This window comes from Acyrthosiphon pisum, chromosome A2, assembly GCF_005508785.2.
Source record: "Acyrthosiphon pisum isolate AL4f chromosome A2, pea_aphid_22Mar2018_4r6ur, whole genome shotgun sequence".
Classification (NCBI taxonomy): domain Eukaryota; kingdom Metazoa; phylum Arthropoda; class Insecta; order Hemiptera; family Aphididae; genus Acyrthosiphon; species Acyrthosiphon pisum.
In genome coordinates this window covers 71,532,426-71,537,919 of record NC_042495.1, presented here as the reverse complement: position 1 = coordinate 71,537,919, position 5,494 = coordinate 71,532,426, and positions in this window count along the sequence as shown.

Below are 5,494 nucleotides of genomic sequence, written 5' to 3'. Positions count from 1 at the left end.
CAAAATACTCGCCCCAAATTTGATTTTCATGTATCGTATTGTATATTTTCTAAAATATACTATATATTATATTATTCTATACTTCTGTTGTGGTGTGCTTTTTGGCTAACAATCCTTAGTAATTTGTTGTATTGTAGACTGTAGACTGTAGTACAGTGAAAATATGAATATAATTATAGGTTCTAATACAGAATACTAGTAATACCACCTATATTTTAAAATCAATATTTGTGTACGTTATACAATATAAACATTATACATGACGTATTCGTAAAAACTCGATCTGAAATTGGTATGATAGGTATTGGTAACAAAAACCAAGATAATATAAAATATATTAGTTGCTACTGGTAAATTATGTATTTTATTACTTTATATATTATTCACCTATATTATAAAGTTGAACAAGACGTGTGTACAGATATTAATACAATAACAATCAAAAACTCAGAAATCAGACAAACGATGGTTAAAAATATATCTGTTATTCTTTAAGATGATATATAATTTTCATTTAAGATTTAACAATTATCTGTTTTGATAGTAATTCTATATGATCAGTGATTACATAGGACGTATATACTATATGCTATGATTTATAAAAGGTATGAGTGTAAATTATGTATTATTATTTATTTGTGTGTATAAATGTGTAATAATTTATAGTAGGTTACTATAATAGTAGTCATCGTGTCATAATAATATATTCATATAGGTTAGTCGTTGGGTTACGTTTATTTATTTTAGATCGTTTATTATTTTAATATCGAAACATTTTATATTTATCTATGAATTGATTGGGATTTTAGGACATACATTTTATTTTAATAATTCAATTTGGAATTTAAAGAATAATATATAACTAGAAAAAAATGAATAAAACATAAATGGTAAATATTTAGATTGTCTAAAAAACAAATAATTTAATGAAATACGTTGAGTTGAGTGGGCTATAAATCATAATAAAAAATAATTTTATCTAATAAATGATATCAGTAAACAATATTATATTCGAGCAAAATATGTTATATAACTGAATATTATAATGGTGAAAAATTGGAAATGCTTGCGTATAAGCATAATAGCGTATAAAAGTATGTATTTTCATTTGTATGCCTACTCAAATTACATTTATCTTGAATTGTATATATTTTACGAACAGGTAATATTTCCTATCCTTAGAGGCAACACAAACTAGAGATGAACTGCTTTATGCTGAAAGCAAAAACACAAACAGTAAGTTATTCTAGTCCTTGGATACAAATATACAATCATTTATAGCTGTTGCATTCACAAATATTGGTTCATTGGACAAATTGTCTGATGTTTCTTGATGACCTCGTATAGCACTTTAATAAAATAATTGCGGATCCATGTCGTGTCCAACAAAATATAGGTAACCTTTGATGTTTAACGGTTCACTGTGTAGTGTATAACTTTGTATAACGTTTAAGTATAAATAAATAGTAATAACTATAATATATAAAAACGTTTATTGTTCATATTGACAAATATCGTTATAATATGAATATAGGATTAATAATGATTTAACAATTAATAGGATATAATGAATATGCGCACTGCTATGGATACATCTATTTCTAATTTATATTATTTTTTGAAATACCTTAAACTAATAAAAATCATTTCATTATATAAAAGTAATTAAACTATTGAAGACTCACTCAAATCCATTAAAAATATATCAAAATAAATAAATTAGTTTTAAAATTAATTTCGAGTGTAATTCGATATATCTTTGAATTGTGTATAATATGAATCATAATATTATTATAAATTATAATGTATTATATTATTATTATTATTATTATTCCATTAGACAAAAATACCATGATTTTCAAGAATTCCGAGTTAACGCTAGTTATCAATAAAAAAATTATCGACTGTTTTTTACACAATATAAAGCTGCAATACAAGCATCTCAAATTGAACGTATTCTTAGAACTTATAAATAGACTGATGGAATTTTTTTTACACGGTTTGCATTCAAACAGCGAAAGTTCAAAATATCGTACCAACTACCCGAATATCGTGATAAATTACTCACACTACGTTTTATGATTAGTGACGTATATACATAACTTTTATATGGTGAGGAAGGGGGTTCAGAGTTATGAAGTCAGCCTACATGGCAATGTACAAAACGCAAAACTGATTTTACTAAAATAATTAATGTACTAGCCACGAATCACGATACGTAATACAATATATTAAATACCTATTAGTAATAACTAATAATAATAATAACTTAATCAACCACGTCTAACTGTCTAAGCTATCGCGGTATTGCGCGTTTGTCGTACTTGTAATTGAAATATAAATACAAATACACAATGACCCGTAACGGTTCACCCGTCGGCGAAGAAATTGTTAAATTTTAACTTAGCAAGTATATAGTAAAGTTAGATATTTCATTATACTATGGAGTCGTACATTTATACGTTTATACACTTACACAGTTGTACTGTTTAAAGATCCTATATTTTTATCACTGCCGCACCGTATGTCCATTAAGTTTCAAAATTGTTTTTAATGTTTTGGTTTTTGCGAATTCCAAATATTACAATTATAATAATATTATATTACCTACGGTATTTTTATAATTTATTGATGATAATATACAACATTGTTAAGTATAAGCTAATAAGTAATAACTATACAGTATTATTGAGTTTATCTTAATGACTTAATGACTTAGTTGATATACATACTAGCATGTCGATGTCGACACGTCGTAGTAAATTAGATATTATTACGTATGTTTACCATTTTAATAAAACGGTATTGATACTTAAACATAAACATACAATCATAATGATAAGTGAGAGGATATGTATGTACCTAATAAGTAATAACTAATAAATGTAGTTATTAGTGAATCAGAAGAAAATAATGTATTTTTTTTATAGACGTTGTTAGTGCTGTTTTTAAGATTACACTTGCGCATATTTGAAACGTGAAAAAAGGAATTTGTGATGTACCTATACATTTAATCATGTGGTGTGTAACGTGTGTTACTGTTTTTTTTCCTATTAATCCGGAAACCCTTTATTGTAGGTGCTTCTGTAACATGGAAATATGGAATGATAATAATATCTACTAAATAGTAAATATTAATACATATTATAATTCTAGTAGTTGTACACTTGTACAAATTACACCGAGGCCATTCACCAATATTATATAATATTATTTCTAGTCAGTAAGTTGTAGTCACCCGAGCCAACGCGAACGTTTCTCCACGTCGCGCACACAGCAGCAGCACACCTGACCAACACGTAATCACTGCGCGTACCACGTGTTACCACAGTGCGGAGTCGACGGTGTTGCCGCGTTCGAATAATATAAAATTATCAGTCGTGAAAAAAAAAAATTAAATTACGATAAAATAGCGAAAAATTATTGTTGTTGAAATGTTGATTGCGTATATATTTATACTACTACCACAGACTCATATAATATTATATCTATGCTACTACCAATAAGTAATAATAACACAGAATAAATTATTCTGTGATAATAATATTATTATTATTATTATTTATTATAATAGTTTTGGCGTTGGCGCGTTGCTCGTCGTTATTATTTCGAGTCCGCTGTCGTCCATTCCCGCGCTCCCAACGCCACTGCCGAGCCGGCGTCTACGTAGTGCGTAAGCGCCGGCAGGCAGACGGACAGGCTGGCCGGCAACCCGAAACTACGCAGTACTGATTGCGCACGCACTCGTGCCCTCGCCCCCACCCACACACACACCGAAAAAACAACACATACAGAGCGTATATTATGGTGTGCATACAATCGTACAATCCGCTCTTTAATATGGTGTATTACGTATATACAGTATACAGTCTGATACAGATCAGTATTTTAGGGCTCTTGGCTTGTGGTTTTGAATTTTGATAGACGGGCGGAGGGGAGAATGTTCTTCACCACGTCTAAAAACGTAAGCACAATAGTAATATTAATAATAAAGTTATCACCGTATTTTGTAATATTTTTATATGTAATTATAATAATATTTATGATATAAAATTGTTATAATTTTCGTTGGAGTGGGTGAACAATTAAAAAATTATGTAGTCTTGAAATTATAATATGTTGGTACCTCCTACTACCTACATTATATTAAGGGGATTCGATAACACGATTTTCTGTTTTTGTCTAACATACTGCAACTTAGTATTTTAGACGTATTTTTTGCCAAACATACCAATTGATCTAATGAAGCGATAAGAATTCTGAAAACAGATTTGAATTTGTCGTCAAGTCTACTTGAAATTGACTTTCCGATATTCTTGATATTACCTCCCAAATTCCTAAAAATGTCATATTAAAAAAGAGTATTTAAAAATTGTTATATTTCAATTTTTGGAGAAGTTAAAATCAAAAATTCAAAAATGTGGGAAAGTCGATTTCAAGTAGACTTGGTGGCAATCTGTTTTTAGAATTTTTATCGCTTCATTAGATCAATTGGTATGTTTGGAAAAAAACACGTCTAAAATTCTATATCACGCGTGTGTTAGACAAAACACAAAATTACGGTATCGAATCCCCTTAACTACATTTATTAGGTATTGCATTTTTATTTTCTGTACATTTTTTTTGTATGGATTTTTTTTTCAATTTATCATTTAATTACAATTTGTAGAAATTCCTACTATACAGAGCCGGGCCAAACAATGGCTGTATACGAGTTGATTCCCGGGTCATTAAGAGGCATGTACGAATTGATTCCCTGGTCATTTTATTTTTTTTCAATATTTAGTAAAATATTCAGCCTATTAGCGTAACCCAAGAAACATCATGAGGAGGTTGGCTGACAAGTTTCTCAAAAATGTTGTTTTTTTTTTGTTTTTTCATTTTTTTAAATTATTAGTATAAAAATGTAAAAAATTATTATTAAAAAATCTAGTGATAAGATAAAAAATATTATTAAAAAAATTTAGTTATTTGGTAAAAATTTAAAACACACTGTTTTTAAAAATTGGTATCTGGTAATGAGATTACAAGTATACCGTGACATCACTTCTCTCAAAAAAACTCAAACTCTTTACTTACGTCCATGGTATATCTACAACAATAGGGAATCAACTCGTACATACTACATACCTCCTAATGACCCGGGAATCAACTAATACATAAAATAGGTTTCGGGAATCAACTTACCTACTGCGCAAGCAATAATAGCGCTCCTGGCTAGGTGACAATTTTGCAATTTTTTGTGTAATTTCACAGTTGTTAGAAACAATCTTGAATAGTTAAAGTGTATATTATTATTCTTACAAACTATTGTTAAGTTAGGCCCACTTAACAATAGTGATAACCGTGATTCGCGACGATATTACTATTAAGTATTAATAATTATAAATTATAATTACTTATAATAATTTTTTAGAAATCGGTTAGATCGTTCATACAGTATACAAACGCATAACAGACCACGTCGGTGGATTACCTACCAATATTTCGGTGG